The 14,641-nt window shown below is 45.9% G+C and overlaps 1 long non-coding RNA gene across 1 annotated transcript in view; it reads right to left on the bottom strand.

The window, feature by feature from the left end:
- Positions 1-658: 658 nt before the first annotated feature.
- Positions 659-14,641, bottom strand: part of LOC142010262 (uncharacterized) — a 40,975-nt gene continuing 26,992 nt past the window's right edge. The window contains exon 3 of the long non-coding RNA XR_012644746.1: positions 659-1,164. This is a non-coding gene — a long non-coding RNA (uncharacterized LOC142010262). The remainder of the gene's footprint in view (positions 1,165-14,641) is intronic.

Below are 14,641 nucleotides of genomic sequence, written 5' to 3' on the forward strand. Positions count from 1 at the left end.
TTGGATCATGTAATGGGAGCACTTGCCCTGGGGTATGAGTGAGCTACCTACAAGGATGAAAGGTGTATGATTTCACTCCTTTATTCTAGGTTTGAACACACCTCCCATTTTCCTTCCTTCCACACATCCCCACCCCCGGTCTCTCACCCCACACTCTCTTTTCCTCACTTCACAAAGTCAATAACATACAAACTTTGAAAATAAAAAAGAAAACGATCAGTAAAGGTCTGAAGCAATTTGTCCTCATCCCGCTCTGGTAATGCCCAGGACATTTTCTCCATTCCAATCCATAATGTTGCCTTAGAAATGAGCTTTGAGGGGAGTTTTGAGGGAACCAAGGATCATGGCATTCCTGTGACTCCTGGGATGGCAGCAATACAGAAAGTGGGGGGAAGAAGCCACAATAACTAATTTTTCCCAACAACTTTCTCTGTCATGTGGTTAAGAAAAAAAAAAGTGGCCAATAAATACAACAGGAGCATCTTGGTCATGAGTCCCCAGCCCATGACTGTGGTTAGGAGTATCTTGGATCATTCAGAGGTTGGCGCTGCTGAACAATAGAATTTTCCTTCTGATGATGTTTCGTCTTTATTTCCTCTGCCATTTCCTGCCACTTTTATTTAATCTGATAAACACAAGACTTCCTGGGATATGGGTTTTGTATTTATTCATAGATCTGATTGCATTGGTATTGCTATTAATGCCTCCTCTGGGGAAATGACCATCGGGGTGGGAAAAATCATTTCCTTTTTTGTTCAGATGAATCACATTAAATGCACACCCTGCTGGGCTAACTTTGTGAGTATTATCAAGATTAACATGATGGTTAGATCTTGAGGCTGGAAGATGGGCCAACAGCTATGGAAACTTTCCAAGAGCTGCACCCAGGCACTCATGCAAGATTCAGAGTGGCATGACACTGTCCAATGTGTTACCGTCAGAGATATTACATATGTCAAGAGCTGGGCCACAGAGGAGCTAGCAGCTTGCAAATGCATTACTGCCATGGCACCATCCATGTGGAACAGGACCAACTTGCATGAAGAGCTGGGCCCCATGTGCAAGCACGTTGCATCCACTGTCTTTTTGCCTCAATGAAGCGAGAGAAGCAGAGGCTGGTTTTTATTCATGTCCAGCACCTCCTGGGTATTTCTTTTGCTTGGACTAGGGGAAAAGAAAAGGTGTGGTTAAAAGCTGCATGCACCATGGAAAAACATCCTCAGTCACCGGGATCTGCATTTATTCCTCTCCCATTCTTCACCCCTGCTCCATCCAAATTGAGCTACTTACACCCATTTCCATTCTGTCTCCTGCTCACGTGGCAGCACCTTCTTCCTTGTAAGTTCTAGCCCCTGGAAGTCCCTTCCTGACGCGGCAACCTCCATCCTCACCTCAAAATGCACTTATTCCATGAAGCATACGAACTCTACCCACGAAGGGTTGCAATCCTGACTGTTCTCCTAGAACTGCATCATGTTACATCCCTCTCTGTTGTCACTGTATGTTGACTGGAAGATCCCTGAAGTCTTGACTCTTCTTTGTTCTGTACAGTGCCACACGCACTGTCAGCGCTCAACACATAATAATCAATCCCATAATAGAGTCTAGGCCTGCCCCCTTGGAAATGTTTTCTCATCTGTTCCACCAAGCTCGAGAGACCAAAACTATTTGACACCTGTGTGCTTTTTCACCTACTGCAGTTTGTGCTATTGGCACTCAACCTGCCCAGAGCTGAGCTAAAGAACGTGTCGTTGCTCATGTATAACCATGGGGTGTAAGCTGCGCTTGAGAACAGCACACAAAACTGGTGTGAGAACAAGGAGCAAGGACCAAAAGAGACCCTGTTGTCTGCGGTGCTGCGCTGCGCGTTGTTTAATGTCCCCTTTGCGGGAATGTAATTTGCACCCATGCAGAAAATGAAGCTGGTGAGGAACACAGCTGCTTACCTATGACATAACATCAGGGCTTAAGAATCTGCACAGGCTGTCTCTGAGTTCCCAGAGGTTGTTTATAATGCGAAAAGCTCTAAGTTGCTTAGGACCTGCTGGTCCAGAAACTGTCTCTCTTCCCACACCCTCATGCCACAGCTTCAGTCAGTTGGGTTGCTTAACCTAGAGCTTTCTTCCTCCCGGGTTAAACAGGAAAGGGCTGGCAGCAGGGCAGCAGAACTGGCTTCTTCTTGGCCTGCCATGGACTGGCATGGTTAACATTCCAGAAGTTAGCAGAGGAGGGAGGAAAATTTTTCTCCTTAACCTCTGAGGACAGGACAAGGAGCAATGGGCTTGAACTGCAGCACGAGACATGTAGGTTGGACATGAGGAAAAAACTTCTGACCTGGCAGGGTGACTAAGCGTTGGAGTAAATTGCCTAGGGAGGTTGTGGAATCTTCATCTTTGGGTATTTTTAAGAGCAGGTTAAACAAACACCTGCCAAGGATGGCCTAGATCAGGGGTGGGCAAGATGCAGCTTGGTGGCTGAATTCAGCCCAGCAAGCCTTTTCTTCCGGCCTGTGGCAGCTCTACGGCCACAGAAGGGGAAGAGCTTCGGGTGCTACCCCCGCCCCCAGCACAATTTCTCAGCTCCTATTGGCCAAAAACTGGCAAATTGGAGCTGAGAGATTTTGCTGGAGGTGGGGGCAGTGCAGCATGAATTCTCAGCTCCCATTGTTCAGTTTGGAGCTCGGAGGTTTTGTCCTCCCCCCTGCCATAGCATGGAGAGCCACATGGAAGGGTCTACAGGCTGCGGCAGCGGGCAAGGACACAAAATGGCACCACAGGAGATGAGCCAGTCACACCACAGCATGGGCAACACAGATAGTAATGGAATGCTGCACAATACACGGGCATGGTACAAGCAATCACAACCCCTTGTTAGCAGCTGGCCCCTGCAATGCAACCATCTATTCTGTCTTCCCAGTGACCATGCAGCATCTTACTGCCTCACAGCTTTGGGAGCTCTCCTGCAGCTGAAACTGCGGGCAGCTCTGCTTTGTAGGGCTGAGAGAGCTGGGTATATTTCCTGAGGACAACTGTGTTGTCTCTGTATGCAACCACTGTTGATTACAACAGCATGGCATGAGAGAGCTCCATATGATGTGAATCCCAACAGGCGATGCAGCCAAGGAGGAAGGATGATTTTGCAGGCCAGGCATTAAACTAGGATGTTAGTGCGTTAGCCTCAGTTCCGGTCTCTGCCACAGACTGGCTTTGTGGCCTTGAGCAAGTCACTTCAATTCTTTGTGCCTTAGCTTCCCTTCTGTAACCAGGGGAACCATATTTCCTTGCATCACAGGGGTGCTGTCAGCGTAAGTGCATTAATATATCTGAGGTTCAGGTTCTATGGTCATGGAAGCTGTATACACACAGCAGCTGCCACCTTGACCTGACGTGATGCTGTGTGCAGTGACGCTAGACTATGCCATGTGAGTCGACTGAGCATTTCTCCTTAGGGAGGGAAAATAGCAGAAACATTTGTAACTGCTCCACCTTCTTGCCGACATATTTTCTTTATGTAAAGAAAGATCCTGGCGGCCCTGAGGAGGCCAAGAATTCCCCTAGCTCCTCCAGAAAGGAGACCCTATCGGGTAAGGATGCCAGCGTAACAGGTTGGGTAAATTTGTACACACACTTCATATAACAATATGTGGCCCTGCTATCTGATAAAAGGCGCTCTGCAGGAGTCTGGCTATGGGACAGAGGGAATTAGAGGTCATGCCATGAATTTCAGTTATGTTGATAGGAAAGGAGCCAGACAGCATCGACAGCCCCTGAGAAAGGAAATAAAAAACAGAAAACGTAAACTGACGCAAAGGGTTGGCAAACAGCAGACTAGAAACAGCTTCAGGGATGACCAGAACAGGGAGTTTTACAACATTATGGAACAGTCTCAGTTACAAATATCTATATGTCTGTTCTCTAGCCTATCCTCTCCCTGACTTACTACAGGCCTGTGTAGGAGCACTGCACTCACCAGCTCAAAGAAAGAACAAATAAACATTGTAGAAACATTTTAAATAAATCTGTTCAATAGCTGCCACATTCCACTCCACAGAGAGCTGCATTTCAACATTAGAGAGCTGGTTCACATGTGTGGTTACAGATTGACAAAGAGATTACACACCTAAAGTGCACACTTTGTGCTTTGGGATCCTTCTGCGGGAAAAGATCTAAAATTATATTATATTATATTATATTATATTGCTAGCAAATTGAAATGGCGTTGTTTGGGTATTTATGTGAAATAATTTTTTTTTTTTGGTTTGGAAAGTGAAAGGAAAAAGGCTATGGTTTATGCAAATGATTGGGGGCTTATTGTGTGGGGGACCTGCGAGGAGGCAGTAGGGCTCACCCTGATAGGCACTATGCCCAAGCAGCAGGAGTGGGAGGTGGGACAGAGGGGCACTTATCTCTCCCTGCAGGGTGGAAAGCCCTGTCTCCATGTGGCCACTGTTTTCCTGCTGTGGCTTCTCCCAGTGAGCACTCTGCTGTACTGCTGTTCCCTCTGGTCGCTGCCCCCAGCGGTGACTCTGAAGTATGCCATCCCCCTGTTGGTGCCCCTCCCTTTCCATGTTCTGGATAATCCTGGGAATTCAGGCATTTCCCACTATCCAGGCACAACCATTTCTGGTTTCGGTTAGGGTTAAGAGGAAGCTGCCTACCAAATGTTGTGGTCGTAAGTTTATGGTTTCGGAGGAGTTCTTGAATAAATGCACCACTGACACACAGACAGACAGACGCACACTAAAATATATAGTAGAGAAGATGATTAAGCCAGAGACGGCAAAGTCCCCCATTAGATCACTTGGACAACCCCTACTTAAATAACGCAAGATCCCGAGAGTATACAGTTCAGAAGTTTGTCCCATCTGTCTCCACATGTCTCCTAGGGAGATTATTCTAAAATGCAGTCAGAGCCTTTGGCAGAACACATAACAGTAGAAAACAATGTGCACCCTGAACTCTGAGCAGGAAGCTAAACAGGCCTGGCTTCAGATCTAATGGGTTCTAAACCAACCTTCTGAATATACAGCCTGGGGAGAGATTACCTAACAGAAGCTTCAGTTTAAAGCTTACCTGTAGAGCGTCAGCCAAGACCCACTGAAGTCACTGAGTTCTTCCATTGATTTCACAGGGTTTTGGATCACCCCCTCAAGGTGGCCGTGTCTATACTTGCCCCCTCCTTTTGGAGGGGGCATGTTAATGAGGCACTTTGGAAAATGCTAATGAGGTGCTGCCATGAAGATGCAACGGCTCACTACTGTAATGGTGGCTGTGCGCAATTTGAAAGGGCTGCTTTTGGAACACATGCCGCCCAGGTAGAAGAGGGTCTTTCGAAAGGACCCCGACTTCGAAAGCCCCTTCTTCCTATTTGGTTTCAGGAAGAAGGGGCTTTTGAAGTCTGGGGGGTCCTTTCAAAGGGCCCCCGTCTACACAGGTGGCATGCGTTCCGAAAGCCGCTATTATGATAATGAGGTGTTGCATATCATGGCACACCTGTTTAGGGCTGCCACCCCTGACGGAGTAGTTTCCCGGTCCTCGGAGCGGTGGGGAGCTCTGAATCAGGTGGCAGCCTGGCTCTGGGCTCTCCTCCACTTGCAGAGATTGGAAACTGAGCAGGGGAGCAGCCCTGGTTAGTTTCCTGGCTCCAAGGAGCAGAAGGGAGCCAGGAGCTAGACTGTCCCTGGTTCCAGCTCCCCTCCACTGGCTGGAGCCAGGAAACTGAACAAGGCTACTGCCCTGCTCAGTTTCCCCTCTCTGCAAGCAGAGGGGAGCCGGGAGCCAGGCTGCTGCCTGATTCCCAGGTCCCCACCACTTTTCGGTCCCAGCTGGTCTGTTTCCCGGGTTCTGCAAGCAGCAAGTGGCTGCCCCCTGGTTCCCAGCTCCCCACCACTCTGGGAGCCAGCGAACAGATCAGTCCTGCTGGGCTGGTCAGTTTCCTGGCTCCTGCAAGCCCAGGGGAGCCAGGAACCAGGCGGCAGCCTGGTTCCCGTCTCCCCTCGACTTGCATGAAAATTTAATTTATGCAGGGGTTGCAGAAACGTAACCCTGTGTAACTTGAGTATTTACTATACTGTGCTTACCCATGCTCTACCTCTCCCTGTGCTTCCTGAGCGCTGTCAGCGCTTTCCACCAGCACAAAATTCACCTCTCCCAGCAGGGCGGGCTGACCCCACCCTGCTCCACCCCCAATGATAGGTGTTGCCTGTGTCCTCACTCTTCAGCTCTCATGCGGTTGCCCAGCTTCCAAGCTTTAGCTCAAAGTAGCCCAGTCCATTGCTTCTTGACACTATCTTGGGGTGCCCAGGGGCAAGTCATCTTGTTACCCGCTGCCACGGCAAGAGAGGTGCACGTTTGTACTTAAGTGAGTGTCAGTGAACAACCCAAACCACCTTCGCTAGGCTCTGCCAGCTCTTACTGGGCCATGAAGGTTAATAATAGATGTACCCACACACCTCAGGAAAGGCCTCACCATAGAATCCAGCCCTTGTCACTGGACATGCAAAGTAATTACCAAGTAAACTGTTTCTAAAGGAACAACTCAATTTGTACACAACTAGATTTGTACAACTCAGGAGTGGATCCTTTAAAACATCACAACATGTGAAATACATTTACAGTGAAACAATCATACATTTCCCATAAAAGAGCAAGATGTAAGGCTATGGCTACGCTAAGAGTTATTTCAAAACAGCTGTTTCGAAATTACACAGCTGCACACAAAGGCTACATCTACACTTGCATTCCTCGTTCGAAAGCGGAATGCAAACGAGGGATATAAAATGCAAATGAAGTCCTGATGATATATTTCATGCTTCATTTGCATAATCTCTTTTCAGAAGAAGTTCTTGCAAAAGCAAAAAAGCGGTGTAGCTGGGGATCTTTCAAAAATAAACGCTGTCTTCGGACAAACCCTCCTTCCTATTTTGTTTCAGGAAGCACGGCTCTTTCAAAAAAGGGGGCTTATTTTTGAAAGAGTCTCGTCTTTCAAAAAAATCTCTTCTGAAAAGATATTATGCAAATGAATCATGAGATATGTAAATCAGCCTTCATTTGCATTTTATTTCCCTCATTTGCATTCCTCTTTTGAAAGAGGAATGCAAGTGTAGACATAGCCAAAATGCATGTCAAAATAGCACCCCACTATTTCAAAATAGCACCCTGCTATTTTGAAATAGCATTTCTGGACACATAACACTATTTCAAAATGGTACCAATGGACAGCATTATGGCTTATTTTGAAATAGTGCTATTTCTTGTCTTAGTAATGCTTATTTCAAAATACCTTTTTCTACATAGGCATTGTTCCTCCTGCAGTGATGGCTACCCATTTCAAAATAATGCACCCGCTATTTCAAATTTACTTTGAAATAGTGCATGTGTAGTGTAAACGCTAGCAAAGTTATTTAGAAATAACAGCTGTTATCTCAGAATAACTGTGTAGCATAGATGTAGCCTAAGAGACCATGAATAAAGATAGTGGAATCAGAAATGGTAACATATAAAACAAAAAACTGTAGCACGCTGCTTAATCAACACTAAACTGTAACAGACTAAAATCCTTGTTTATTTTAGTGTCTCACATCCCTCACATAGTGAAGGATTCACACTTCATGGATGCAAAAGATGGCTGACAGTAATCGCTGTCTCCTCCCTCTCCTCCCTCAGTTATAGGCCTGTAATCCTTTGAAACTGCATTTCTGGACAAATCTCAGTTCCCCTCGCTGTTTTTTTTCTTCTCAGTGTCTCATCACCTGTTAACTCGCATGGGGCTTATAGTGTACACTCTGTCAATGAAGTAGGTACAGCATTGAATTCACGTCCCTTTGTCTCACAAAACCAGTTTTCCACCTCCGCAGGGGATGGCAACACCTTGATACAAACCTCAAAGGGCAGATTTTTACTTTGTATGAATGTCACCTGTACATACCTTCCACAGCTGCGTTAATGACCAGTATGATCCTGGCTTGCATTTAAGTGCTCACGCAATATACTTTGCAGATAAATACTAAGACAGCAATACGCTGTGGGAAGTGAGTTTGCCAGGCCTCTCTGAGGCTACCATTACAGACCAGTGAACTCTTTGCTATTTGGCATTGAGGGGGTCACAGCTTCTCGGTCACATGGTCCTCCTAAGTCATCTCTGCATTTCCTCTACTAGATAAATGGTAAAAACAGCCCAACCCAAGAGCGCAGACAGCATCCTCATGTCAATTTCCTGGCCAAGACAGGCCAGGCTCAGAGATTTTATCTAATTATCCAGAGGAAGAAAATTTCTGTTGCTGTGAGTTCCCACCCTTCTGTTTCAGGGGCTAGTACCTCACCTGGGCCTTCCATGCTACCGCAGAGGCTTAGTTCTCTAGAATATGGTTACTGAGACATTGCTAAAATCCAGAAATTCATCCACGTCCCTTTTCCTCTTCTGGAACTTGAAGAACAGACAGCTTTATGTAAGAAGTCCATTAAATCTGCCCAACAGCCCCTACAGTGAAATCCCAGGATTTTTTTCACCACGCTTTTGGATGAAGGCACTGCCATCATTTCCAGGAATCAGCATCAGGCTCTGAAGGTAGCTAGGGTGAATATTCAGGGTTTACCAATAATTAACAGCCTCTGTCCAAATGCTTCTTTTAGAGCTTCATTTGTTAGCCTGGCACCTCCCCTTAAGCAGGTGGTCCCCACTTAGAGGTTGGAGATATTTTTATAGGGTCTTTTTAATTTTCCCTTTCATTCTAGGAAGAAGGCCTTTTTCTTAAATCTCCATTTCTTAGTCCTTCCTTTCAAGGGCCTCAGGAAGGTGCTTGCCACATGTGCTTAACATTATACATGTGAATAGTCCCACTAAAGGGAACAGGATTATGCATGTGCTTGAAGTTAGGCACTCGCTTAAGTACCTTGCTGAATAGGGACCTAATCTTCTGAGACAAAAGCTCTAACCTGGACAGACCATTCCCTGTTCCCCAACAAACCATACATGCTGTGCACAAACAATGCAGCGATTTTCACCAAAACTCAAGACTTGTTCTCTCTTCTTCCAGTCTGCCCTGCTCTCTCTTGTGAGGCATATCTCCACAGGGAGATGTCCAATTTTAGCTGAATAGCACGTAAGACTTCCAGGCTTGGGAGAATTTATCCCATTTCCTCCATGGAGCCAGAGGAAAGGCAAGAGGCCCCTTTGAATGTCATGTCCAAGGAGATTAGAATTTATATTGCTGGAGTCTATGCTAGTCACTGTTTGTTCCTCATGAAGAAGTTCTGCCTCTTGGGTTGAGATGGGCAGCCTGTCCCAAGGGTAGATCTGCTAAGTATCTGTGCAGTTCCCCACACACACCTAGGCTAGGCATTGGGAGGAGACATATTTCTCTCTAGACATGCTCTGCTTAGTAAAGCTGACCTTGCTTCTGTTCTTCAGATGTAGTCCCACACTGTTGTTTAGAAGGAAAGCAATGCAGATTTTCTCCTCATTAGAAACTGACCCTAGCCCCACCAAGTCCAGGCAACTTTTATTCGGGGTAAATAGTGTTTCCCCAGTGGGGAAAGTCAGGGCTGCCTACACAAGGAAAATGGCCCATCGTGTTCCTAGCAGACCTCCACTAAAGTTGAAGCAGTCTGGTTGCCAGTGTAGACACGGCTAACCCATTTTCAATACCCATTGTAGAAAGCATGTGGGACATCTCACTCCTCATGGTTCTAGCTCACACCCTCAAATGGTTGCTGAAAAACATTTGGCATCCCCCTCTACATTAGTGGCTAAACCACTTTCAATCATCACTGAAGGGTAGGTGCCAGAGGAGGAGTTGTGGCTGATTCTTTCACCACAGATCATTCCTAGCATCAGGGTTATCAACCTAAGTGAACCCTAGAGAACTGAGGTTTCAGAAGCTGCATGAGCACCCTCCCTTCTCCTCTCTTTTTCTTATCCTTACATAGGAAAAAATGCTTCCAGCCCTTTCATTTTTGAAGATAAGCTGCAAAATATTAATACAGAATAAACCAACACCTGCCTGAATCTGCAATCAACCCGAAAAAATAGCTCCAGGATTCCCAGCCTGCATTCCCAACTACCATCTTCTCCTCGGGCCTCTAAATGTGATGGAGATCCTGGCTCAATCTCAGATAGATGGGAAGAGGCTCTCTGTGGGAGCGGTATATGGAAAACACTGAGAACCACTGGCCTTGTGTAAGCAGGGCCTTAGTCACTCTGTTTTATTACCAGTTGGCAAAAGTGAGCTTGCTACTGTCCTGTTTCTGAAGCATCTCTAATAAGGACAGTGTCTGCTAATGGTTTATATTTGGCATTTTCTAGATAAAAGTTTTTCCCCTTTAACTAGGATTGAGCAAGATGCTGTTATTTCTCTTGCCAACTTCATTCCAACCACCAAGTGTCTCTCGCCATCCTGCTTCTGCTCCTCTTTATAGTTAAGTGCCATAGGGGAAGCTAACAAGAGATGCATGCCAACCTGCATCAACACTCGAAAGTTCTACAGTTTTTGTGCCTGTTGCAGAGTTCACCCCTCCACTTTGTCCATGGGGAAATATCCATGACAGGGAAGAAGAAGTTTCAGTTACTGTAAATCACTGAAGTCAATGGACCTATTTTGAATTATACTAGCTGAGAAGCTGGCCCATAAATCTCCAGGAAAGCAGGGAGCACCAGAAGGATTTTAGAAGAGGGGAAAGGAGTTTCTTATAATGATTAGTTAAAAACTAATGTGTGTGCTGAATGCCTCCTGCCACCTCACTGGGGGAGAAAGAGGCTTAGTGCATATGAATCTGGGATTAACTCAGTATTCATGAGAACTCTGCTGTTTTCCTTTAACGCTTCCCAGTTCAGTATTAAGTCCTGTATGGGTTTTGCATCTACTTTCATGGTTTCTCCCCAAGCTTTGTATGTTCTCCAGCATGAGAATTTATGGAGCACCTACCACGAGTGGGACACTACATCTGCTCCAGCACTGTTAATGCACTGCAGTGTATGAGGAAGGAGTCTTGTAAAGGTCTATCTACCTACCTCAGATGGTCTCCATCTGACTTTATGGCTATGTCGGATGCAGAGCACAGCTCTGAGGTTGGAGAATGCCCAGGTACAGTCATTCTAGTTGAGCAAATGCTGTGGACCACTAGAAACTTTCTGATTGCTTCTGCTAATTCTGAGTTTTTCTGGCCATTTTTTCGCTGAAGCTCCAGATCAAATCAGTCATTTAGGGTAATGCTGAAAATCTCTGCTGCTCACTTCCCTCAGTAATTAGGAAGCCAGAAGTCCCTCCTCCAAAAGAACAGCAAAGTCTTATCCCCATAATTTGAGCTCCTCTACTCACTCTTTTAATTCATTTTTAATGTCTGCCAGGATTTCACCTCTCGCCCCCATCGGAGTTCTTTTGGCTTGGCAGACCCAATGAGAATGAACCCTTAACCGAGTCTGATCAGCAGTTGAGAGCTAAGGAACCAGAAAGTTACACTGAAAAAGAAGCAGATCAAACATCTGAACATAAAAGGACATTTCAAGCTCAAGAACGAAAAGTGGAATGGCATGTTTCATGCACAGTCTTGATAAAATATTTTGCAATCCTGGTTAACTGAACAGCTATTATTTTTAAATACAATCTTCCTGACCTTAAAGGGGCAATAAGGTAGTTAGAGAAAACATTCATGAAAGGTTGCGCACTTTCCTAGCTGAGATTTTTCCCTCTCTGGTCTCATCCAAGGCTAACATTCAGAAGGAAAGCTTGGCACTTGTACCCTGTGTCGGAACTTGGAAGCTGTTATGTTTAGCTTTTCCCAAGATATTAAGTGGGCAGCCTTGTAAAGCAGGGCAAGAAAGGGAGCCCTGTGGAGTGGACAGTGCATAATGCAAACTACTCATGTTTATTAAAACAAACTAGGTCAGTGGAGTTGCTCCGAGGGTTACGTGAGGCAGAAGACAGCGCTCCACTGGAGAGAAGGGAGCCCCTTTAAAAGGCAGCTCCACTCCAGTGTGCTTGTGGCACAGACAGCTGACTTCTAGTGTGTCTGTTCTCCAATGCTGACAAAGTAAATTGCATGATTTATCTACGGGGCAAGTGAGGATTTGGGCTGGGCTGTTGTTTTGTGAGTTGTGGATTAAAACAAATGAGGTTTTGATAATTAGTATTACTAACATTATTCTGTTCTTGTTATGGTAGCATTTGATCTCTGTGAAGGAAGCATCATCGCTTACAAATTCTTCATTCAGAGAAAATTTGAAGCAGTATAAAAAAATCATTCATTCACCTGAAGAGGGTGTGCTGGGAGGGATGGGTTTAAAACTCTTTGCGAGCACTGGAGATGGCAATGTGTGCTTTGGCGCAAGGGTTCAGAATGTCCATGTCAGGCAGCTGGCCTTCTCCCCCAGGCCTGGGGATTAGAGCAAAGGAAAATAAGGAATTTGGGGAAGCAGAAAATGCCCACACAGACTTTGAATGGGCCTGAGCTGTGGTAATGCAGCTTTCTGGCTGCCCACACCTCCTTGTCATGATCCGCAGCTCTAGAGAGGCAGACTCCCATTTTGAACATCAGTTCATTGTGTGTGCCCTGACTTTTGGGTACTAGCCTCAGAACACCTGATTTGCAGAAGAGCCAAGCACCTATGGTAATGTTTGACTTCCACTGGAGCTGTAAGTGCCTCCTCCCTTCTGACAATCAGACCTTAGTTACGCATCCAAATGGGGGCACTCCAGAAAGAGGCACCCAACATTAGACGCCATGCTTGAAAATTTGGATCCCTGCCAGTGCCTATTTTCATGTGGCCTCCCTGGTAGCTCTCCCCACGTTCCTGCAAAATATGCCCCATGGCAAGCCACAGCCCTCAACACTGGGAGATCCAAAGGAATAAGACGGAAGCCAGGTTGCACAGGCGACCATGCAGTCAGAGGGGAGCTAGTGCTCTGGAAGGACACCAGACATTCTTTATATGTTTAAAACCTGCATGTTAAATCAGCTCTCTTTGTCCCTGTTCTTTAAGGATGTGTCTACACAGCAAAGTGTGTCACTGTGAATAATGGCAGCTATTCCGAAATAACTTTGCAAGCATTTACACAACGCTTATTTCAAGTTCTGTAAACCTCATTCTACGAAGAATAGCCCTGTTCAGAAATAGATATCTCAGAATAGGGGCTGTACGGACAGGGAAGAGGGGCTATTTTGAATAGCTTATTCCAAAATAAAGCTGCTGTGTAGACATAGTATTTCTGATTAGAGCCCTTGGAAGCAGTGCTTTAAGGGGCTCTACTCCAAAATAGGCTCTACTGTGGGTGGACACATGCTTTCGGAATAAGTTTTGCTTATATTGGGGATTTCCTGTAGTATGGATGCATTATTCCAGAATAGTTTATTTTGGAATAATAAATCTCGAATAAGCTATTTCGCAAAAACTCTTCCGCATGAAGCGGGTCTTTGCCCACGAAAGCTTATGCTCCAAAATATCTTTTAGTCTATAAGGTGCCACAAGACTTCTTGTTGTTCTCGAAGCTACAGACTAACACGGCGACCTCTCTGATATCTTTAGCGTAGACATACCCTAAGGCAGTGTCTACGCTACAGAGATCTTTCGAAAGAGCAGGTCCACATCCAAAAAAGCAGATCGAAAGATCGATCTAAATGGATCTAAATGGATCTAAATCGATCTAAATGGATCTAAAAAAGATCTGCTCTTTCACTAGAGAGCATCCACGCAGCCCCTGCTCTTTCGAAAGAATGGGCCAGGGATCGAAAAGTCTGGGGCCATGAGGACTGCTCTTTTGAAAAAAGGGCCTGTGGAGTGTCTACACATGCCTTTTTTTTTTTTTTTTGAAAGGAGGCGCTCTTTCTGACCTGGGAGAGGAATAGGGCTTCTGGAAGAAGAACCGTGTTCTTTCAATTTTAGATAGAAAGAGCACATTGTGTGTGTGAACACTCCATGTATTCTTTCAAAAAAAGGCCTGATTTTCCAAAAGAACTTGCTAGTGTAGACGCAACCTAAGTGAGTAGCTGGTCCTAAGACACTAGTTGAATCCAGTCAGGATGAAGGATACCCCAGGTAGGGCAGAAGGGCCAAACATCTCACAGCTTGGGCCTCTTTGCAGGAAATGGTTGGTGTGGTGACAGGTCCCTTTACCCGCTTGCCAGTTTGATAAGGTTGTTTGCATTGTTTACCGCTATGAACTTGCCTCTCAAAGGAGTCATGGGAGGATTAACCCACCCCATTGGCTTGCCACCAGTCCTAAAGGCCACACCCCAGCAGGCCTGCAGAGCTAAACAGGCATGGGGACTGCTGACTCCATCTTTTCCACTGTCAAGGATGAGGTCCTTGCAAAGGTGAAATTGGGCGGAGGTGGCAGGAGAGCTTTCTGCCTACCTGCCCTGGGGAAGGGCCTGCTTTCACATGCCCTTCCAGGGACTCTTTAGACATTTCATGAGACAAGACGGTGGTGCTAACAACCAACGATGACTCTCCAGACTTCAGTGAGCCTACACTGAATTACAGCCAGCTGAGGAGCCAGCCCTACAGAGCACATCCAAGAGGCTCCTTGCCAAGTGCACAGCTCTTACTTAAGTATCAGAGAGGTAGCCATCTTAGTCTGTATCTTCAAGAACAAGAAGTCGTGTGGTACCTTATAGACCAACAGATATTTTGGAGCATAAACTTTTGT

The sequence above is a fragment of the Carettochelys insculpta genome, chromosome 3 (genome assembly GCF_033958435.1).
Source record: "Carettochelys insculpta isolate YL-2023 chromosome 3, ASM3395843v1, whole genome shotgun sequence".
Lineage (NCBI taxonomy): Eukaryota > Metazoa > Chordata > Testudines > Carettochelyidae > Carettochelys > Carettochelys insculpta.